A 24,440-nucleotide genomic window follows, 5' to 3' on the forward strand; every position below is an offset into this window, starting at 1 on the left:
AACATGCACATGCATGTGTCTTTTTTATATAATGACTTACTTTCCTTTGGGTAGATATCCAGTAGTGGGATTGTTTAACTGAATGATAGCTCTACTTTTAGTTCTTTAAGGACTCTCCATATTGTGTTCTATAGTAGTTTTACTAATTTACATTCCCACCCAGGGCTAGAATAATTTAAGCAATAAAATAAATAATGATAGGCTTGTATTATAGCTAACAACAACAAATATATATATGTGTGTGTGTGTGTGTGTGTGTGTGTGTGTATATATATACGTATATATATGTATGTTATATGTACATATATCCACTAGTCCATGCAGGCTTAAATAAATGATTGAATAAATAAATAAATAGAGAGGAAGGGACAACTATTTTTTTACAGAGGAGTTTTCAATAAAATCTGTAGACCATTTCTCCTTCAGAAAGTAGAGCTTAAGTCCTCTTCCCTTGAGTGTAGGCTGGACTTAGTGATTCATTTTCAAAGAGTAAAATATCAAAAAGGACAATTAGTAGTTTTGTGGAGTGCTGTGGCAGACATCATCTTAAACAAGCGAGGGGATTATCCTCACTAGTGATGTTATACACCCCTGCTGTGATGATGATAAGCACCACACCTCTGTGGCATTATCTTTAAAGCCCATAGCATGTAAATTCATCTAACAGACTTACATTGGGAACTCTTCAAAAGTATCAAGGCTGTAAAAAACAAAGACTGAAAGACCATCCCAGATCAGCAGAAACTAAGGAGATAAGATGACTAAATGCAATGTGGTACCCTAGGTGACTCCTGGAAGAGAAAAAGAACATTAGTGGGAAAACTTGTGAAATCCAAATAATGCCAGTAATTTGATAGTAGTATTATATCAGTGCTAGTTTCTAGTTGTGATAAAGGTGCCATGGTTATATAAGATGCTAGCATTAGGGGAAATTAGTGAAGTATATACATGAACTTTCTGTACTATGTAATTTTTTGTAAGTCAAAAATAATTCCAAAATAAAAATTTATTAAAAAAATAAAGATAGCTTGGTGAAGGTAAGATAGCTTGGTAAGGCCTAATATTATGTGCTTCCTTGACATCTAGTGCAACTGGGGAGGTCTCAAATGACCTAACTGCAGGCTCTCCTCCCTACTCCACTCCTGCAGCTGACATCTCCTAGTCAAACAACTCTCCTTTTCAAAGGGACCAGGCACAGTTTCTGCTTATCCCTGAGTAGCAGTTTTCAGTTTCCTGCCAGCCTGTGGAGTTTCTCAAACAAGCCAATCATCTCCCGCTGTGGGAACTGAGAAGCACCCCACCCTCTTGATACTACAAAGCCCCTGGTTGTTCCCTAGTATACCCCCTGTGTGGTCCTGTGTAGCATATGGTATCTTCCTCTCTTAGGCAGTGAGTGTATGTGACTAATAAACTGTCTGTCTCATCTGTTCAGTGCCAGCTCTCATTTGTTCTGCCATCCCCTAACCTAGGGTGGGGACCCCTTCCACACCAACAGGGTGAATGCAAGGTGGTTAAAACAAGACGCCTCTTCAGAATCTATATCCTAGGGAAAAAATTAACAACAACTATAACAAAACCAGAAGCCTCAACTCGGACCCTGCATTCCAGATGTGTTACAGGGGCCTCTCTCCCCAGAGCCACTTTCTGGTCAGAGCTTACCTCCTCTTGCTCAGGGTTAGGAGCTCTGGGCAGGAAAAGGACATTATGCTGAAAGCTGGAGATGAAGAGGGGAATATGGTAGTGAGGAGACAAAGGAAGAGAGGCCAAGGAAATAGAAAAGGGAGGAGATGACACACCTTGAAGGATCCAGCCAATGCTCAGGATATGCCAAAAGGCATTATGGGGCTTTAGGCCAGTGCCTCACAGAGTACCTGGCATGCAGTAAGTGCTCAATTAGTATTGGAGGAGTCGGAAATTTTTACTGCCATAAGGCTTAGAGCAGGCTTCACTGAAAGGGATTGTATCAAAGCAGTACATTAAGAACTTGATCCAGCCATGCAGTGGGCACTGCATTAGGTTTTACAAGCTTAGAATGTTCCCAACACACCATCTGGCTGTATGGCCTTGGACAAATCCTCCAATCTCTCTGAGTGTATATATTCTCAACCATAAGTGAGGCTAACGGAACCCATGTGGTTCATGCTTACCCAACTGGCCGAGACCCAAATATAATGTTCTATGTGAATCTGTAAAAAGTGTTAAATATCATAGCATTAGTAAACATATTAAACACACTGATTTGTGGGGCAGGAAGATCATGAGAGAGTATAAGAGTAAGGATTAAAAGATGTGGCTTCTGTTCTCAGGAAAGGTGTAGCCGAGTGGGAAGGAACACAGAAGTCACAGCAGTTCCAGCAAAGTCAGAGGTTCCATGGAAGAGGTGCACACAGCATGCGGCAACAGGGAAGATTTGACCGGGGGATGGATAGAGATTCCACTGAGGAGGTATGACATGAACTGGACCTTGAAGCATGAGTAATTTGATATGGGGCGACCAGCAGGGTTGGAATCAAAAGGCTGGTTCAAATATTAGTCTCTATATTTACTGGTTCCGTGACGTTGGGCAAGTCTGAATCTTTCTGAATCTTAGTTGTCTCATCTTCAAAAGGGGATAACAACATCTATAGTTGGGATGAGAATCAAATGGACGATACAAGTGAAAGTGCCCCACAGAGTGCCTGGCATGCAGTAGGTGCTCAGTTAACGTTAGCTAAGCTGAAGTTTTTATTGTTATGAAGGCTGGAGCAGGCTTCCTTGGATGGGGGTTTGATCCAAGGAGCAAGTTAAGAACTTGGCCCATCCTTGGAGATTTCCCAGACATCATTAGACTTGTTCTGAAATGCTTCCCATCAGCCAGAGAGCCTTCAGAGCTATCTTGGGGATAGAGAGTGGGCCAGGGAGTGAGGCCTGGACAGCTGTGTTCCCAGGGATTAGAAAATGAGGTGGGGAAGTAAGCCTCCCTCATGGGCTGTCCACTCTGGGGACTGGGCAATGGAGGCAGGCACTGCCTTTCTGGCTTGGCAGTTATCAGCAAGCATATGGCAGCTGGCTTCAGTGGCTGCCACCCCAACAGGTGGTGGTCCACTTAGCCGTCATCTGCCATCTTAAGCTCAACACATCTAACCTGAACTCCTGATCTTTGATACACACCTGCTCCCCGCTAGCCTTCCCCATTCAGTGGAAGCATCTCCATCTTTTTGGTTGCTCAGGCCCAATTCCTTAGGGTTGACTTGGATCCTCTCTCCTTCTCCCTCTCTCCCTTCCATATCCCACAGCCCACCTTTCAGGAAATCCTGTTGGCTCTCCTTTTAGAAAATAGCCAGAACTGACCACTCCTCACCACTGCATTGCTGCCCCTGGGTTCAGATGCCATGGTCCCTGCACCTGGAACACTGCAGCAGCCTCCTGGCTGGTCTCTGCTTTTACCCTTGTCCCTGCTTTACAGCTGTTCACAAGAGGGCAGCCAACTGATCCTACCAAATCTTAGAGCATTTTAGTCATCTGCTCGAGATCCTGCACATGTCCCCATTTCACTCAGGGTAAAAGCTAAGGTCATTACAATGTCCTACAGGACCCCTGTGACCCCAGAACCTAGTTTCTGTTCCCTCTCTGACTTCATCTCCTGCAACTCTCCCCCTTGAGTCCTCTGTTCCAGCTGCACTGGCCTCCTCCCTGTTCCTTAGGGCTTTTGCTCTGGCTGGCTCTCTGCTTGGAATGCCTTTCCTCCAGATATCCATATGCCAGCTCCCTCACTCCTTCAAATTTTTGCTCAAATGTCAACCTCTCAATGAAGCTTTTGACAATCCTATTTAAAATAGTAACCTGCAGAGCTCCCCGCCTTCCCCCAGCACACTCCAGCTCCACTACCCTGTGCCTCTTTTCTCATGCAGCACTCATCACCTACGGGCCTTTTAATGCACTTGTTCTTTGTTCGTTTTCTGCCTCACCTCACTAGAGCATAAACCAAATGAAGGCAGGGGAGGGACTTTGTCAGGCCTATTCATGGATGTACCCTAAGTGCCTGGAGCACTTCTTGGTTGCTGCTAAATATTTGCTTGCTGTTTGTCCTGGGCTTCTGCATACTGCTGGATGAAGCAGGTCTGCTGTACCTAGGAGTCAATCCATGGCCTGGGTTAGCAGGCTGGCCTTCCTGTAGGATCTCTGAGCTAGGTTCTAGGAGTGAACTGACTTGCCTAAATCCTCAAGTTGAAGTTGAGGGCTAGACCTACCAGGGACCTCAGGGGATCTGACTCCAAATGAGTCTTCTGTGTCTCTGAGCGTCCCAGGTTAAGAGAGGATTGGAACGGGTGATTGGAGCAGGAAGGAAAGGCTCCTTAGACCCCTGCCTGTTCTGACTGGGGAGTTTAGCACATTTGTAGGATGTGCCCAGGGTTAGCTGTCTCTTTTCGAAACTGCCATCCTCACCCCACCCGTTGCATGAGCCTCACGTGGGCATCTCTGATGTTTCAGTAGCCAAGTGGGGTGGGGAGGATTTTGGATGTTAGAGTTGAGCTTGCCAGTGAATGACTCTGGACTCTGAATTGAGCCTCCAGGAGAGGGAGAGAACCATGGGCAGGAGGTTGGGAGCTTGGGGTACCCCTCCCTCCAGCTGCTAGGCCATGGAGTTTTCATTTGTTCAAAGGGAACAGTTAAGCCTGCACTGTCTCCCTTCTGGCGTTCTGAGGATCAAGTGAAATAATGTATATGAAAATGTTTTCAAAAGAATAAAGAGCTTTGCCAGGATAAGAAATTGCTTTTATTCAAGAGATAAGTCAAGGGTGAGATTGCTTACAAGTATTTGTGTGTGGGCTGTTATATTAAATCCTGTTTTGTTTGTTTAAAAACAACAACAACAAAAAAACGACAATAAATCCGGGCCTGCTCTATCAAGAAACCGTGGAGCGTGCTGTGCGGCTTCACAGATCACCCATCTCTCCACAGCTCTGTGTACTCTCCCACCACAGCCTGCTCTCAGATGGGGATGTGCTGGGTGCTGAACGCCCGCCCACCAGCACAGCCCTTGCATGGCCTGGGATGGGGCTGTGGTTTTGCAAAAGCCAGATCAGTGCTGCTTGGTTGTGAGGGTGAACCGCTTGCCCCAGAGCTTCATTGGCACCGTTGGGAGGCAGGGGGATGTTGGGCCAATCCCTTGGTTTGTTCAGGACCTGAGTGGGGAGCAGTGGAACAAGAGGAGGAAAACAAATATTTGTAGGATTCTTTTCTGTGCCAGGAGTCATCATTCTTTACACCTCACAACAAACCTGCATCTCTCTAAGGTTTCTCGTTACTGATTTGAAAATTAGAAAACTGAGACTCAGAGAGGTTAAATAACCTGTCCTGGGCTTCTTAGTCACCAGCGGGAGTGTCACTGAAATGAAGATCTGTCTGGTTTCCAAATCTGAGCCCTTTTTATGGTGCTGTACTCCCCTTTCCATAGATCGATGGACTGGGCTCCAGTCTCAGCTCCTTCCCCGACATGTGTGACCTTAGGCAAGTCATTTAACTTCTCCCATCCATTTCCTCAGCTATAAAATGCAACCATAACTTTTTCCCTCAGTGGGTGGTTGTGAGAATCAAGTGAGATAATGTATGTGGAGCAATCAGAAACATTGAGCGAAATGTTACATGCAGGCAAGGAATTACTATTATAATTTGGAAAGCATTGCTTTTATTCTGTGACTCCCTTGCTCAGGAACGTTCAGTAAGTCACTTCCCTGCCCCGAATCTGCTGGGTCCTCCCTGTCCTTTATGCTCTCACTGCTCCTCCTCCAGCTAGCCTTTCTTTGTGCTCTTTTAAGTGGCATGTCCTTTACCTGACATGTCCACTCTGCCACCTCTCTGCCAATCTGAATTTTTCTCCACCCTTAAAACTCAATGTACACCGGGTCTGCTTCCTTCAAGAAGCCCTCTTCTCCAGGCTTACGTGGCTGTGCCACCACCTGCAGGTGCAAGGGCTCTTCAGTTGTTTCAGAAGCAGGAGCAGTTCTCTTCAAGGAGGTTTTCAGCTCCTGTGGGGTAGAGATCATGATTCTGTGCTCTTTGAATGTTCTCACAATACCTCATGCAGTACTTGAGACCTATAAACTAAACACTCAGAAAATGTTGATGGAAGGACTGATCCAGGGAATTGGATCAATTCCTCTACTTTCTCATGATTGTACCAGGTCATGGAAAGGTGTGGCTGTATTTCCAGTCCCCTTCAGTGGTCCTCAGCTCTCTTCTGGAAGAGGCAGCTTCCTGCCTGAACTCACACAACACAAGCAAGTCCCCAGCTTGAGTCTGCGCCCCCTCCTCTCTGCCTGGCCTGGCTCTGCCCTTGCGGAGCTGCCTTGCTCAAGCACTCTGACCTCTAAGATCTTCCCTGCCTTGTACCACTTTCAAACACCATGTCTGGGCTCTTGCTTATGCACTTGGCTTGTTTTTCAAGAACGCTGTTGATCTGCCATGGGCATGTAGTAGCTGCTCAGTACTTAATACTTTACTAAGACTGGATGCTGATCTCAAAGGATCAGCTGAAATCTGCACACTTGATTGCAAAAGCTTCCCAGATGCCTTTTTTTGTTATTATTATTATTTTTTTGAGACAGGGTCTTACTCTGTCACTCAGGCTGGAGGACAGTGGCGTGATCTCTGCTTACTGCAACCTCCATCCCCTGGATTCAAGTGATTCTCCTACCTCAGCCTCCCAAGTAGCTGGGACTACAGGTGCACACCACTATGCCCAGATAATTTTTTTATTTTTTGGTAGAGACAGGGTGCTGTCTCTACCAAAAGCATAGAGACCATGTTGGCCAAGCTGGTCTCAAACTTCTGACCTCAAGCAATCCACCCGCCTCAGCCTTTCAAATACTGGATTACAGATGTGAGCCACCATGCCCGGCCAAGTGGTCTATCCACCTCAGCTTTTTGAATACTGAAATACAGATAAGAGCTGCCATGCCTGGCACCTGGATGCTTTTTAGTATTCAGAATGCAAGCATGGATTCCGCAAGCAAGGGAAGGTAAAAAAGAAAGCCTAGCCTTGGTATTGATCACATTAGTTTGAACCATGCCACCAGGCACATGACCTCATCTCTCAAATCCTTGATTTCTTGACACGTAAATTGTGGATAATGATAACACAGACATTATAGTGTTGTATGAGCATGCCTTTAAATTCCACCCAAAATTATGTCCCCAGTCCCATTGTTCAGGTCTTAGTTTAGATGCTTTTTTACTCAGAAAGCATCTGAGAACTTCCTCCAAGCCCCAAGGAAGTCTCTTGTGTTGTTATGTACCACAATGCCCTGTTAATTTTCTTCCTAGTACTTCTACAATCTATAATTACTATATATGTGTACATGTATATTTTGTTTCCCTACTAGAATGTCAGCTCCATGAGGGCAGGGAACACCTCAGTCTTAATCACCACTGTATCCATAACTCCTAGAACAGTGCCTGGCACTTAGTACATGTTCAGTTATTTTTGGTGGCCTTCCTTTCTCTTTCCTCAGTACATAGCACATTGTCAGCCTCTGTGTCAGGAAGATAAAGGGTCTCCTGTAAACCACTCAGAAAGCTCCTGTGAAGGCATGAAGGGTGGAGTGTGCACATGTCAAGAAGGGGCTTCTACAACATAAAAACCTTTCTTCAGAAAGCGAAAGACAGGCAGTGGGGGTGGAGTGTGGGGACAAGTGCCGGTGACCTTTTCATCTGAAGCAGCAGAACAAATGCCACTCATACCTATTGAGCTGGTTTGGGGGTTTCCTCTGCCTCCACAGCTGGATGCCTGGAATCCCCAGACCATAAGGATGAATCTGGGCTGTTTCCACCTGATTAGCGGAGCTGCAAGGGTTGGGGTGTTTCTGGAATAATAGCCTGGTCTCACCCTCCTTCCTGCCACCTAGTCCTTGCCTTCCCAGTGCCTAGGTGGCCTTCCCATGCCTGGAATCTGTCCAGGTTCAGCACGCTGCTACGTGGCCACCAAGGAAGCTACTAGAGCTGTGACCTTTCTCACCCAATATACTGCATAAGGGAGATGAATGTGTATGTGTGTGTGTGCACACATACATGTGCATGAGCGTGCGTGCAGGACTGTTTATTTTACACTTGAGAGAAGAAAAATGGGAAAGGGCAGAACAGAAGAGGGAAGGGAAAGGCAAAAGCAGAGTGGAGGAGAACAGTGAGTTGAGGAGGTTGGAGAGAGAAATGTTAGATCAAGGGACTTTTACAATTTAAATGTGGGAAAGGTTGGAGCTGATAGAGAAGAGCCAGTTGAGAGGGAGAGTTTGAAAATACAGCACAAGGGAAGGCTAATAAATAGAGCAGTCTAGGGTAACCAACTGTCCCAGTTTGCCCAGAACTAAGGGTTCCTGAGATGTGAGGCATTTGGTTCAGAGGCTTACAATGTGGGACTTCTCCATGGCCAGGCTTTGGCACAGGTATGGCATTGGGGAGAATGGGGTTGGGGTAACTGAAGGGCCACCTTTCCACACATACCTCCTGATGTTTTCCAGGTGTGGAACCAAGACTTGCTGACCTCACTGGCACCTCACTCCCCCACCTGCGAAGGTAACATTCTCCAGGGTCATAGTGTGAATCTACATGGGTCACTTGAGTCTGCTGGGCCTCATTTTCCTCACATGTAGAACAAGGACATTGGATTCAGTAGTGTCTGAGACACTTTCCAGTCTCTGCTGAGCTTTTGCAAGTCAATGGCATAAGTTGTGATGGTTTTGAGGGCCCTGGCTGAGGTCTATTAGTGGGAGAATGCATCAGGAGTCTCCAGTAGGGAAGTCTTCAGGGAGGGCTGCTTCTGGCTGTCATTGGAGGCCCCCTCCCTATTTTGAGAACCCGGCTTTGGAACAGCCAGAGCTCACATGAGTGTAAATAGATGAGTGCGTGGGTGAACACTAATGCAGCAGGATCATCCTTCCTCAAGAAACACTGCTGCCTACACAGGGGCGTAGGCCAGCCAGGCATGGGCCCAGCAGTGATAAGTTATCAATTTGTGTGGGGCTGTGTGGTTTCATCAGCAGCCCCATGTGGTAGAGGCTACAATAGATGACAGCAGGAAATGGAGGTGCAGGAGGAGGGGGCTGCTGAACTGATCAGATTTCTCAATTATTTCTTTAACCAATTTGGGCTGAGCGAGCACCTGGGGCTCTTCAGTTTTGGGGGAGGAGATCTCAAGAGAGATGATACTGGCCATCCTTCATTTTGGGCAGGTGGCAACTTGAGTGATTAATGTGCATATGAAAAGCAGATATCATTTTATTTATTTTCCAAGCTGATTGAGCAGGTCATGCCAGTTACATTAGTTTTGAAGAAGAAGCAAAACAAAAACAAACAATACGTATGGGTCTGTCTGTGGTGGTGTTCATGTGTGTTGTGTGATGGGGGAGGCAGCTGAAATCCCAAATCAATAAGGTAATTGAGTTACTTCCTCCAAGTGTTTAAGGCTATTACTTAAAGTGAACACAGGGCAGTTGACTGTGTTTGCTTGACTGTAATCAACTTTGGACTCATTGGGCATATTGATTTCTTTCAATGCTGTTTGGTGTTCTCATTGAAATATCAGCAAAAGTCCTCCTCTCCTCCTCTCCTTTCTCCCCTCCTTCCTTCCTTCATTCTCCAGCCTTCCAAAAAGCAAAAATGCACTTCTTTCTACTGGCTAGGCTGTACGTTTTCCGCTCCATATCATCATCACTTGTTCTAAAAGCAAAATTCAATTTTCCAAGACTCTACACTTCTTCACACACACACATACACACACACATACACACACACAGAGCCTCTGTGCTCAACAATGTGCTTTTTAATATAGAAAAAAAGCAAAAACAACAGGTCCACTATAGTCCTGTGATGTCCTCGGGCAGGGAAGCCATTCCCAATCCAGCAAGAGACATTGTCCTCATTGAGGCGGCTCTCCAGCTCTGGGCAGCTCACAATCCCAACCTTTGTGGTGACCAAAGAATTGTGGCCTGTCCCCTTCCCCTCGGACTCCACCCTACTGGCCCCCAAAGGTCACTGACAGTGATGTCACGGAAAAGCATGTGCTCAGGGAGCCTTTCCTCAGAGGAAGCCATGGAAACTATTGGCGGGTGGAGCTATCTTCCCTTCTGCCCAACACCCAGCCTCAAGCCCTGGAGAATGTCTCCAGCTTGGAGGGAGTGCACTGAGGGAAGGACTCCATTTGTGAGGCTGAGTGGCCTAGCTAGGAGATTCCACTGAGAGGGTGTGGGCAGTCCCCTTTTGCACTCCATGTGCACCCACCTAGGCGTCAATGAGGACTGTGTAACCTGGGCCCGGATTCCCTCTCCAGCATTTCATCTACTTTAGCCCTCTTTTGCACAGCTGGATTTTGCTCCACATTTTCGCATTCATTTGCTTTATCCAACCCTCTTTCCCTCCTCCCTTAAGCATTAGCAGTATCTACTAATGTATGTGTGTGTGCATACACGTGCAAGTGCATACACATGCGCGCGCGACACACACACACACACACACACACACACACACACACACACTAACACATCCTCCAGGGTTCGCTATTAGCCTACCTCTCTCTGTATGTGTTAGCCCCATCTCAACTTCAGGCCAGAAAAATCCAAGCAAAGCCTCACTGGAGCAGCGTTGGCAGTGCAGTTAGCTGGAGCCTACACATGTCCCTTGCCTGTCAAAGATAGCTTCTACCTAAAGGCTTAGGGGCACAAAACTCATGGGGTTGTAGAGAGAATCTCAAAGAAAACAAAATTTACATTAAAGTTGCATTGACTGAAGACTTCCTATGTACTAGGTCCTGTCCTAGGTATTTCATATATATATGTCCCGCGATAGTCTCAACCACTCCAGGAAGGAGGTGTCTCCACTGCATTTTAGTGTTAAAGAAGATGAAGCATAGCAGTGAGGCCAAATGCATATAAACAGATTTGAAACCAGGCCCTTTAACTCCAGATCAAAGACTTTCTTTACTACCTTATAGTTCAGAAACTGCAGCAGATAACTAGGATCATTTACATTCTAGAAGGGGAAGGGTGTGCAAATGTGTGTGTATGCATATGGGGCTGGGGCAGACAGTTTCAGGAATGGGAGAAACAGCAGTATCGTCGTTTTCCTTTAGTGCCTTCCTCTCTGATACATGTCTCTTCTTGGGATCAAGGTCTTTCAGCTGAACTCTGCCCAAGGCTCCACAGTGGCTCCTACCACCCAACTATTCTACTGCCACCAGAGAAAGTGGTTTGGCTTCCAGTCTGGCCCCACACTCCTTTCCATCCTCTCTTCTGCTGGCTCCTCTCTGCTTCCATCCCCACTGACTCCACTGTGCATTACTTACTGTGCCTCAAACATCCATGTTCTTTAGGACTCAATCCTTTGCATTGGCTGTACATTTTGCCTACCATATCTCCTCCCTGCCGCCCTTTTTGGTGACCTCCTATTATCTTTTTAAATCTCAACTTGTGATGCTTTCCTTTAACCCCCATGCCCCCTTGTGTCCCCGTGATACTTTGTATATCCATTTATGCATTCCAAGTCTGATTAGAGCTGTGCTTGAGAACGATCATTGTATTGGTAGGTGGAGGTTGTTAGAGAAGAGGCTAAAGGCTGGGAGAACATTAGGAGTTTGTTGCACTCGTTTCAGGGAGAGAAGAATTAAAGCAGGGGATACAAAGAAGGGGCCTGCCTGGGGTGGGGAGAATTCCTGGAGATTGAGAGTACTGGGCATGGAGCTGAGTTTGATTCCAGGGTCAGAGTAAGAGAGGCTATTACCTGCCCAAAGCGGGTTTCAGGAAAGTTTTGCCTCACTGCAGGAGACTTTCCTAGAAGACCTTTAGAAGACCCTTTCAACCCTTTAACCGATTTTGTTATAGCTGTGGCATTCTTCGGGTTGCTCAGAAGGCAGAAGCTCTAAAAATAGAAAGCATTATTATTACCGATTAAATTTCTTTCCACCTACAGAAATTTCTGAAAGTAATAAGAAGAGGAAGCCTGAGTCTGTGCTCAAGTGTTCGGGGAGCAGAGATGTATTGAGAGGTGAGGAAAGAAGAGGGAGGGTGTGGAGAAAGGGAGGCTAGGCAGGTAAGATGGGGGTTAGGGTAAGAAAACACTGATTGAACCCACTGATGAGTAAAGGGACCTTTCAGCAGGCATTGACTTTTCAAGAGAGATGCACTGTATGTTAGAACAATAGAGTCCCCCTGAGGCCCACTGTCTCAGCTGTAGCAGGTCCAGGCTGCCAGATGGAATGGGGTTTTCCCCTGTCTCTGCATGGGGGCAATGCAGGCATGCTTTTCATAACTCTGACAGGTGTGCAGCCTCTAATGCCTTCACTCTCAGCTTCCTGATGCATTTCATAAAAACCCATCTGCAAGGCTGCCTACAGCCTCGGTTTCTGAGAAGGGTACCCGTCGTGACTAACAAGCTATAAGATCACATAAAGAGATGATACAGAAAATATCCAATTTTACATAGGTACATATTAATTTTTTTTTGAAAAAGAGGAGCCTTCAAATTGAATCAGCATCAGGTCCTGAAAACTTGGATTCAACCTTATGGTTCTATTAGAATATTTGAAAATGATTTTAATGTCTTTTTCTTTTCTTTCTGTTTTTTCTTTTTCTTTCTTTCTTTCTTTTTTTTTTTTTGAGACAGAGTCTTGCTCTGTCACAAGGCTGGAGTGCAGTGGGGTGCGATCTCGGTTCACTGCAACCTCTGCCTCCCAGGTTCCAGTGATTCTCCTGTCTCAGCCTCCTGAGTAGCTGGGATTAATTTTTATATTTTTAGTATAGACGGGATTTCATCATATTGGTCAGGCTGGTCTCGAACTCCTGACCTCAGGTGATCTACCCACTTCGGCCTCCAAAATGCTGGGATTATAGGCATGAGCTACCGTGCCTGGCCTAATGCCTCTTTCATATGACTCAAAAAAGTCCAAGTTACTTTTCCTGTGTCTTCTGTATTTTCTCTTCTCCCATACGGCTTAGTTCATTGTCCTGGGTGCCCTCCCGAGTCATCCTTGCAGAAGTGTTTTCATCAGCATGAAGTAATTCGGGACACAGGCTTGAAACTGGGCTCTGTTAAGAACTGACTTGGGCTACTTGCTTCTAAAAGTAAATTATTCCCAATTGCTATTTGGTCATAGGTAAAAGATGGTTGAATAACAGCATTTTCACATGGTTCACCATAAGAATTCCTCTGTATTTTCTCTTCTACAAAATGGAAATAATAAAGTCTGTCTCACCTGATGGTGGTGAGGATGAAATGAGATAATCCATGTAATGTGTTTTGCACACTTCCTGGAATGTGGTCAATGCTCAGTAAATGTTAGCATTTATTAGTAGTATTAGTATTAATAGCTGTGAGTCCCAAAAGTGGCATTCTCTTTTCCCAAGCTAAAATCAAGTTGTTTCTCTAATAGTGAAGGAGGAGACAGCTATGGGAAATCATCACCAAACAGAATTGCCAACACATTCATTGTTGTCCTTAGGCTCCCCCTTAAGCTGCAATCTGTATCTCTTTATAATGGTCATAATAGCGAACACTCATCTTGTGCTTTGTTCTACCAGCTTAACACAAATGAACTCAATTAAGCCACATCCAACTCCTCAAGGCTGGGCATAATTATTTTCACTTGCCTGAGGTCACACAGCTAGTCAGACAGTCTAGATAAGGCTGAGTGTTGCAGAGTCTATGATTTTGACCTAAGTCACATGACCTTCACCCAGCTTGCCTTGCTTCAGAGTCTCTAGATTAGACCACATAAAATGACTGGCTCCTCTTGAGCCTATGGCCAGCTACAGCCCTTGAGGCCTATGCTCTGTAACACCAGCCATCCATCTCAGTTTGCAGGCTGCTGCGTATGTGTATTTTGGGTGTAAGGGAGACACACCTGGAGGGGTGCTCATGGGCGGGAGCTTCTGGAGGTTGCTCCTTACTCTACGGCTTCTCTGTTCAAACATCCCTCCCCTCAGAGAACTCTGTGGCTGAGTCCCTTGGCCCAGAACATCTGTTTATTTACATTTGCATATTCCTCACTCACTATTTAGTTAATTAGAGTAATATATACACAGAGTCATAAGTACCTGGGCCATATAGAACAACATAAAACAAGAGTTAAAATGTCCTTTCACCCCCTCACCTGTCTCTAGGTTTAACCATTTCTATTTCTAGCTCTTCTGGTGGTTATATCCAAACTTTAATTGTCTAAATGCTTATATTGCTTTTTCTTTGTTTTCCAACTTTAAACAGTGTTTATTGATTCCTTACTGTAGAAGAGGAATAATTTAACTTATTGTAGTAGCCTCCTAATTTTGCTTTTTTTGTTCCCTACCTATGTGATTTTAAAAAACATATTTAATTTATATTTTAAAAGACTATCTTTCTTGATATCTCAACTTCAGACAGTATTTTCTAATTCTGCACTATGAAATAAGAAATTCACCCTTTCTCCACAACCTGTCAGCTGTTCTATCACTTTTACATTGTTTAGATTGATAATATTTAAATTCTTTTCTGTAATTACCATTAAGCCTCTGTGTTTTGTTTATATGTTGATTTTTATAAGTTGGAAATCAATGAGTATTTACATTATGATTATGTAATTAGTATTCTCTTCAGAACCAAGTAGCGGGATTAGACACACAGAGAGGATGTAATTCTATGTTGTTAAATCTCTTTTATTTAAGGGGTGGGGGGGTGGTCTAAGAATCAATGTCAGAGGTATTCTGTTTTCATATGTTCTATTCATGCTTAGAATTCTGATACATTTTCATTTTTGTATATTTAGACCATAATTTTCTTTTACAACTCTTTTTTAATTTTCCTGGTATTCTTAACTGTTTTTCTTTTGCTTACAGAATAATGCTATTATTTCACCTTATCAATAGGTCATCTAGCTTCTTATTCCAGTTACTTCCTATAGGAAATTTTCTTGACTCTTGAAGACATTTTCTCAAACAGCTTTCTTCTCTTTTCTAATTTTCTTGGTTACTTTCTCGGCCCTGCAGAGAATTACCACTCTAGGATTTCAATTCATTTCCCTCTGGTTTACTCCCACTGTTTTTGGATCCCACGTTCTCTTAGATGTCTATTTCACTTGGTTAGAGTATGCTTTCAAATGATCTTTACACAGGGTGCATCAGAGGTTACCTTTCTGGGCCTTTGCATGTCTAAAAACTCCTCTATTCCCGCCTCCTTGATTGGTTTGGCTAGAATTCTAGATTTAAGATGATTTTTCCTCTGATCATTGAGTTCTAGCATATAGTTTTAGTATTGATGGTCTGATACTTGTTGCTTTGTAGGTGACCAACTTAATTGTTTTCTCTCTTAGAAACTTTTGGGTTATTTTTTATGCTTGGTGTTTCTAAACTTTATTATAAATAAAAACCCAGTTTGTATTTTTTTGGTAAGCTCAAGGCATTTGCTTGTTTTTCTGCATTTAAAAAATTATTTTCTCCCTTCCATTTACTCTGCACTCATTTTCTGGAACTCTCATTAAATGGATAGTTCATCTACTGTGTTAATTCTCTATATTGCTTAACTTTTCCCTCATATTTTCCATTTCTTTGTCTTTTTTAATCTGTGGGTCTGGAGGATTTTCTTGAATTTGTCTTCTAGTTGTTCTATTTGTCTTTTTCTTTAGCAACTGCATCTCTAATGTGCAATAACTCTGTTTTGCACTTTGAATGTTTTATTTTTATAGCACCAATTTTGTTTTATTTATGTAATATTTCTTTGAATCTCTCTGTGCACTCTAGTTGGAATTATTTTAAAAGTTCACTTATATTTGGTTTTCTCTGGAGTCAGTGTTTTATTTGTTCATCTATATTTACTTGTGATGGTGATTTTTCTCAAATACTTAGTCATCCTTGGAAGTCTATTATATTTTTTGAATGAAAGAGTAAGTTGATTAATTTCTGAAGCCAGCAAAAATTTCCTTTGTGGGTGTCTAGTCCTATTTTCTTACCAGGCTTCTTTACTAAATGGAAGACAATTAAAGTCACAAAGTTTCTGCCCTTATGCTATTTATAATTTTAAGAATGCATACATCATATATACAACAGAATCAGTAAATATAAAACTCTGATAAAAATTATGAAGAGAAATAACAGGGTTTTATGAGGGAGTATAGCAGGGAGATCTAATTTAGACTGGAGATTTGGGATGACTTTTCTGAGGAGGTGACATTTACACTGAGGTTTAAGGTGGCTTGATTGCCTGGAAGAGTGGATGAAAGAGCCTTCTAATCAGAGAGCATAGCATGTCCAAAGGCTCTACAGCAGGAAAGAGGATGGTGTGTTCTAGGCACTGAAAAAAGGCTTGTGTGGCTATGATGTTATCAGGGCAAGAGTACATGAGGTTGGAGTTAAAAAAAAAAAAATAGCCAGAGGCTGGGTCATGGAGACCTCGAAGATTCAGTTACAGGAAGATAATTTATTTCTCAGTGCAATGATAAATCTTTAAATGACTTTAAGCATGGGAGTAATATGATCAAATTTATGGTTTATAAATACTCTTCTGATTATTTTGTGGCTAATGGAATGGAGGTCTTAGCAGTAGAAACAGAAAAGAAGTTAGAAGGTTTTTACAGAAGTGTAGGCAAAAGAAGGTGATAGAACAAGGTAGATACATCAGAGATAGAGAAAAGTGACAGGATCAAATTGTGGATGAGAAATAAGGAGCTAGAGGGAAGTGGCTTCATTAATGGCTCTTAGATTTCTGGCCTGCATAACTAGGCCAGATACCAGATACCTGCATAACCAGGTCGAGATACCACCTGGGGATGGCACACTCTGGGAAAACCAGGTTTAGAGGGAAGATCATGAGTTTAGTTGGGTAATGTTAGGTGTGAGATGGTTATGAGACATCCAAGTGTGAATGTCTAGTGGGCCTCTTGACACTTGGATCTGGAGAGACTTGTGCCAAGAAGGCCAAATGAGCATGCTTCAGGAAGGGAAGGAAATGGCCAGTTGTGTTGAGTGACATCAAGCTGGCAAATAAACATAGATAAGATTTATTCAAGTTTGAAGCAAAGAGATTTTTGTATGACCTTGGAAAGGGTGGTCCTATTAGAATGATGGACTTAGGGGCCAGGCTGTGTGGACTGAGAAGGAAGTGGGCCGAGAAGGAAGTAGAAGGTGGGCATGAGGGTTGCCTAAACAACCCCTTCAAGAGTAGCTGGGAAGGGGAAGAGAGGGCAGCTACTAAAGGAATGTGTCACATAACACAGATTTCCATGTCAAAATTATTCATTAGGCTGTGCACTCCAGAGGGCAGGAACCATTTCTTCAACTTCTTTCAGTCCTCTGGGCCAGCATAGTACCTGGTGAATGACAGTTCACTAAACCATGTTTATTGAACCTATTGGAAAATATGAATCCTTAACAAAGAGGACCATTCTACTGCACTACAGCAGGTAGAGCTGGCTCAATGCTTAACACCCCCTGCTGTTTTTAAGGTTGATGTCAGGTCCAGATAACCACAGACTGTTGACAGCCATGGCTTGCGTAAGTTATCCTTATCCGCCTGACCCTTTGGGAGTTAGGCTGCTGAAGGTTCTGCTTGGGAAAAGTCAAAAGGATCCAGTGGATATCTTGGTTAACTCTAGGGACTAGTTTTAGGGTTGAACCGTTCTCTCAAAATAATAGCTGTAGACCTTCCTTATATTTATTGAGTACCTACTATGTATTTATCACCGTATCATGTATTTTTGTTTGTTTTAAAATCCAATTTTCAGTTATTGTCCATATTTGATAGATGGGAGCATGAAAGGTCAGAGAGGATAAGTATATTTCTGATATGGTTTGACTGTGTCCCTGCCCAAATCTCATCTTGAATTGTACCTCCCACAATTCCCATGTGTCACGGGAGATACCCAATGGAAGTTAATTGAATCATGGTGGGGGTGTCTTTCCTGTGATGTTCTTGTGATAGTGGATAAGTCTCACAATATCTGATGGCTTTAAAAAATGGTAATTTCCCTGCACAAGCTCTCTCTTTGCCTGCTGCCTTCCATGTAAGATGTGACTCGATCCTCCTTGCCTTCTGCCATGATTGTGAGGCCTCCCTAGCCACGTGGAACCATAAGCCCATTAAACCTCTTTCTTTTGTAAATTGCCCAGTCTTGGGTATGTCCTTATCAACAGCAAGAAAAATGGACTAATACAATTTCCTAAGGTCAGATATGTTGTACTAGCTGAGTCAGGATTTGAATCCAGGTCTTCTGATTTCACTGGGCATACACTTTCTAAAGGTTAGAAAATTAGCAGGGTAGATGAGGACCAAGACAAGTTTTAATAGTCCAAAAATCTTTGGTATGTCTTTTCAGTGACTTTTGAACGACATGAAAAGCAGACAATTAAATGATCAGCGGTGGGAGGGAGCGTAGAAGAGAGGAGGAGGAGGGGCAGCTGAAGAGTTTGATTCTTTGATGGGATGAGATGTCTCATGTAATTCAGGTGAGTGGGCCTCTGAGGGGCTGTACCCAGGATGCTCATAAAATGATGGTTTTGTGCTCCAGCCTTTTTTATCTTTAATAAATTGTGTTGTGTATATTTAAGACACAGAACATGATGTTTTAGGATACATATAGATAGTAAAAAGCTTCTATAGTAAAGCAAATTAATATATTCATTATCTCACATAGTAACCTATTTTTTTGTGGCCAGATCGGCTAAAATCCATTAATTTAGCAGGAGTCCTATAGGCAGTACAATTTTATTACCTACAGTAGTCGTGTTGTACATGAGGAGCTCAGGACCTCTAGATGTGTCATCCTACATATCTGTCACATCTCCCCTGTCTCCTCTGTCTGCACCCCACCTCTGCTAACCACTGTTTTGTTCTCTCTGTATATTTGAATTTTTTTTTTTTTTAGATTCCACATATAAGTGAGAGCATGCAATATTTTTCTTTCTTTGTCTGGCTTATTTTACTTAGCATAATGTCCTCTGGGGCATTCATGTTGTGGCAAAAGGCAAGAGCTCAATCTTTTTTAGGACTGAATAGTATTCCATTGTATATATGTACCATAACTTTTTTTTGTTTGTTTTTTCAGACTGAGTCTTGTTTTGGTTCCCAGGCTGGAGCACAGTGGCATGGTCTCAGCTCACTGCAACCTCCGTCTCCTGGGTTCAAGCAATTCTCTGCCTCAGCCTTCCAAGTAGCTGGGATTACAGGCATGAGCCACTGTGCTCGGCCTGTACCACAGTTTTTTATCCATTTTTCCATCAAAGGACACTTAGGTTGTTTCCATATCTTGGCTATTATGAATATGATATTGTGATATGATATTGTGAATATGGCTTGGCTTCAATGAACATGACGGTGCAGACATCTTTACAAGGCAATGATTTCATTTCCTTTGGATATATTTCTGGAGGAGGAATTGTTAGGCCACGTGATAGTTCTATTTTTAATTTCTTTAGAAAGTTCTGTAGTGTTTTCTATAATGGCTGGACCAGTCTACATTCCCACCAGTAGTACATAAGAGCTCCCTTCCTCCACACCCTTGCTAACATTTGTCGTCTTTGGACTTTTTGACAATATTTGGCTCCAATCGCATGGCTTTTTCAGGGAGGTGAGGATTCCAGGCTATTTTTGTTTGTTTGTTTTATTATTCGTCAGCTTTTGCTTTATGAAATAGAATGTATGGCGGAAACGGACTGTGACTTGTGATATACCAACGGCAAAAACAAACAAGTCAACAGACTAAAGAATATTTTTGTTTAAGATTTAAAAATACTTTGTTTTTCTCATTGCAAATGTAATACATGGTCGTAGAGAATTTGTTAAACGATTGAATTCTGCAGAAGAAAATAAAAATCACTTCAAGGTTGTGTGGCCTAAAGTTCAACATTGTTCACATTCTGTTATATTTCTTTCCAGACTAAAGAATGTTTTTGAAAAATCCAAAGCTGCATGAAACTTACATAACATATTGAAAGGAATGATGGGCAGTTCTCTTTTTCTTTCTGTAGGCACATTTGACCTTACGCTAATGAAGGAAAGGAAGAGTCTAGTTTTCCTTTAAAAGTCCATAGAAAGAGAATATGTACAGCCACCTAGGGCACTACCTTCCTGTGGACCCTACAGCCTGGAAGCCAGGAAGCTCTTTCAGTCTCCTAATCAAAATCCCTCCTTTTTTTTTTTATACCCATCTCCTTTAGTCCTGGCAGCAGTAGAAACATCTATTCAATAAACACACAAAATAGTTACACTCAACTTGCTGTTGAGGCAGCTAATATTTACCAAAATGAGCTTAAACCAAAATATAAAACCAAGAAGGAACTAAACTGTCTTCATTACTGTGATTGGCTCAGGATCTCAATTATAACTGAGGAAATAGCGGGAGGTAAAAACAAAAGCAAAGGTCAACTAGAGGACGTTTAGTGACCACATGAGGAGGAAGCTCTTTTAATAACAGAATCATAAAAAAAGTGTTCATGAACAGATGTGCTTCTCTCTAAAAAATATCCCAAAGCTCTCACAGCTGGATGGTGGCAAGCTGGGTCCAGAACCCAAGCTCTCAGACTCTCTGGCAGAAACGAATGTGGATAAGTGCCCAGTCCAGTGTCTGAAACATAGAAGCACTCATTAGGCATGTTTTCTTTTTCCTTTCCTTTGCCCCATCTAATGTGCACCAACTCCTCCCCACCCTTTTTAAAAATTTTTTTATTTTTGAGACAAAGCCTCACTCTGTTGCCAGGCTGGAGTGCAGTGCAGTGGTGCGATCTCGGCTCACTACAACCTCTGCCTCCTGGAACAAATGATTCCCCTGCCTCAGCCTCCCAAGTAGCTGGGACTACAGGCGCGTGCCACCACACCCAGCTAGTTTTTGTATTTTTAGTAGAAATGGGATTTCACCCTGTTGGCCAGGATGGTCTTGATCTCCTGACCTTGTGAACTGCCTGCCTCAGCCTCCCAAAGTGCTGGGATTACAGGCATGAGCCACTGTGCCCGGCCGCACCAACACCCTTCTAAGTTGTGCAGCACACTCTCAGACCAGTGATATTTAATAAGGCTATGAAGTTTCATGGCATGGACATTGGCATTGGCATTGACGTCTTCATAGTGCACACATTTCCTGGTTCTCCACATTGGTAGGACTTATGGAAAACATCTTTGATCACAAGGCTGTTTCAAACAGTTATGAGAGAACTTATTAAAATAATCCATCAGTGAATACAAGAAACTTGGGTTTCTAATTTTTTTTTAATCACAACCTGCTTTTATCCAGATTTTGCATGTGTTTATGTATTTAAAAAGCCATGGCTATCAGCTTAAGTACATGGGGATCTAAAATTGCAGTAGCACCCCCAAATCAGGAAATGTTCGAGAAACCCCCATAGTAGGGCCAGACAGGAGAGGTCACCCTGAAAGACAGGAACCAACAATACTGTTTGTTCATTCCCTCTGGTGCTGACTCTGTCTATCCACGTTTGCATTTTCCTCCACTCCCATCCTGCGTGCCTCCCCACCCCCTTTTCCCATCTGCAGGCTCCCTATTCTTATCAAAAGCTGCTCCTCTTCTCCAGATCATGTAATGCCCGTTACCATAGCACCCGGGTACTTCACGTTATTAAGACAATCTCTTTATTAGTAAGGCGGCTCCTCCCAGGAAGCCAGGAGACTTGGAGCCCATTTGACAAGATGATGAACCTGTGTCTTGGAGGCTTAGAGATTTATGAGGGGGTCAGGACAGGCAGAATCAGAGAACTTGGACCTCATGCTGTACTCCTGGCCTGCACCTCACTGCTTAGAGAGGGACTGAGACTCTCACAGCCATATTTCATTCTGTCGCCTTTTTCCTTTTCATCATGCACTCACAATAATTATACATGTTATTACACTTCATGTTTTACAAAAGGCTTTCAGATACACCCCTTCTTTCAATCCTCACAATTTCCCTGTGAACTAAAAATTTTATGCTCATTTTAGGCTGAACAAACTGCAAACTGACGTTTAGAAGGCCCTAACTACTCAAGATCATATAGACACTCAAGGGTAAAGGTGGGCCTCAAGACCAGACCCTGTACTGTCTCTACAACCACTTCTCTAATCCTAGACAAGCAGACAGATTGAAAGATAGATAGGCAGACGGAGAGACAGATAACCCTATACTTTTGCAGAAGGAGTACTCAGTAATTATCTGTTGATTTGTTGGACTAAATGTGTCTTCTTTTGAATCAAATGTGTTTCTACTGACTCCCATCACAGGCCTTAGATTACTCGCCCATTAGAGGAATAGGCTTAACAACTATTTTTTTGAGCACCTACTATGGACAAGGCACTGTTGAAAGTGTTGGGGGCATACAAAGGCTGTCCTGTATCACATATATTCTTAAAGACAGTGAAGAGTGGATGAGACGTACACTGCACACACAGCTATAATCAAATGCAGAGTGTGATAAATGCCATTCATTTATTCACCAAATATTTATTGCCCATCAACTATTAATACATTCCAGGCACTGGGAATTCAATGATGAATAAAAGAGGTGTGGCCTTGTCCTCACGGAGCTTCCTATTGTGGAGGAAGGCAGATGTTAAACCTGGTTAGACAGTTATTTAAGTATAATTGTGATACGCACTGGAGAGGAAGATTGCATGTACAGTAAGAAACCTATGTGGAAACACAGGTGCCAACTTTGGCCAGGATGGGAGGATGTGGGGCACAGCTGGGAAAGGTTCCCACAGAGGAGACTTTGATCCAGAGAGGTGGGAAGACATGCCTGGTCCCCAAGAAGGAAACTGGGCTCCCTGTCTCATTACAATGAGGCCAAACCCTTGGTGTGGAAGCTGAACATCAGCTAAAATGCAAAAGCAAAAGACATGAGTAATGAGTTTATAGTAGCAGAAGGCTAAGTGATACCAGTCTGTGAGTATGCTTCACAATGAGAAAGCTCAGAGGTTACACAGCTTAGTAGCTAGTTGTAGATCAGAAATAGAGGTACATGATGCTGCGGACTCGTGGGTGGGGATGAGAGCTCAAGAGCAAGGAGAGACAGAGAAACAGAGAAAGAGATGCACGGGACAGAGGAGAGAGAGAGGGAGAACAAGATAGAAAGAGACAGTGACTACCTAGTTAGGAAGGATCAGGGAGAGGAACGTTCAGGACGCCCAGAGAAGGATAGGATGGGATTCATCTGAAATGGTGGGTAGTGGGGAAGATGGTGTCCCAGGATGGGAAAGCAGTTTGAGCAAAACCTGGGAACAAGGAATGTGCAAAATGTGTATGGGAAAGAGTACTTGTGTACTTTTCTAGACACTGAAATGTGCTCATTCAAGTGAGGGCTAGAGGGCATGGAGAAATGAGATGAAACCCAGTGTAGATATCTCTGTAGACAAAGGAGAAGCCATTAAAAGTCTTTGGTTCAAGAGCCCAGTGTAGTGGCGTCCGCCTGTACCCAGAGGCTGAGGTGGAGTGGTTGGGCTACAGGTACATGCCACTGTATGTAGATTGCAAGAGCCCAGGAGTGCAAGGCTGTGGTGAGCTATGATCACACCACTGCACTTCAGCTTGGGCGATAGAACAAGACCCTATTTCTAAAAAGGGGAAAAAAAGGTCTTTGGTCCTAGGAGTCTCATAAGAGCTGTGTGTTAGGAGGATTAATCTGTCAGAAGTGCACAGGATGGGATGGGTGGGAAAGGTAGGGAGGAAGGGTGGCAGCCCATCCACCTCCCTCACAGTGTCTTCCCGGTCTACCACTGACAAAACAGTCAATAAATGGAAGTTTAAAAATAGTCCTCTGCCCACTCTCACAGAAAAAGGGTGATTCATTTTTCGTACTGATCATTATTGTTTTTCTTAATTACCAGGCAGGACTGATCCCTCACTGAAGTGTGGAGAGGGCATATCCCTGTCCCTCAAACAGTCAGGAAGCAATGGCTGTTCGAGAACTGCTTATTGAATTTCCTCCCTTTTTGCTTTTGCTTTCGGTGGCCTGTGGTCCTTGGAAGCTCTCTTCATCTGCCAGGCTGTCAAGAAATCTCCTCCGTCGCCATTGCCATCTCTATCTCTGCTTTCATACCCTTTCAGTCTTGGCTGGCTGAGGCCTGCCAAGGATCTGGACCACAGGTGTCTGTGCAGGACCAAGTGGCCTCCTGTGGAAGGGAGTGGGGGTTCAACATCAGCCTCACACATAGGCTTTGATTTGGCGTCAGAAAGGCTCTGACCCCTAAATATCTGTGTCCCAGCCTGCTGATGTGTCTGAAATTCCACCATAAGAGTCGCTGATGTTTGGGCCATTTCAGAAATAGCGTAGCATCCTTAACAGCTGCTTGTGGGTGAGGTCACAGGCAGCCAGAAAAGCCTTCCTCTCTGCCAAAGAATTGGTTTCTAATCTTGACTCCACTACTAACTGTGACTTTGGAAATTGGACTAAAATGGCATTAATATCAACTCCTCAGAGTAACCAGAAGGCATCAACAAATAACCTCTGATGCTGTCATGTGGCATACTA

At 43.5% G+C, this 24,440-nt stretch overlaps 1 protein-coding gene across 1 annotated transcript in view; it reads left to right on the forward strand.

The window, feature by feature from the left end:
- The window catches only part of RXRG (retinoid X receptor gamma), an 82,105-nt gene that overhangs the window by 2,237 nt on the left and 55,428 nt on the right, over positions 1-24,440 (forward strand). The window contains exon 3 of the mRNA XM_032291541.1: positions 2,307-2,445. The gene's annotated coding sequence lies outside the window, so the exon portion shown is untranslated. The remainder of the gene's footprint in view (positions 1-2,306; positions 2,446-24,440) is intronic.

This window comes from Sapajus apella, unplaced genomic scaffold (assembly GCF_009761245.1).
Source record: "Sapajus apella isolate SASKATOON/1434 unplaced genomic scaffold, GSC_monkey_1.0 scaffold25, whole genome shotgun sequence".
NCBI classification, from domain to species: domain Eukaryota; kingdom Metazoa; phylum Chordata; class Mammalia; order Primates; family Cebidae; genus Sapajus; species Sapajus apella.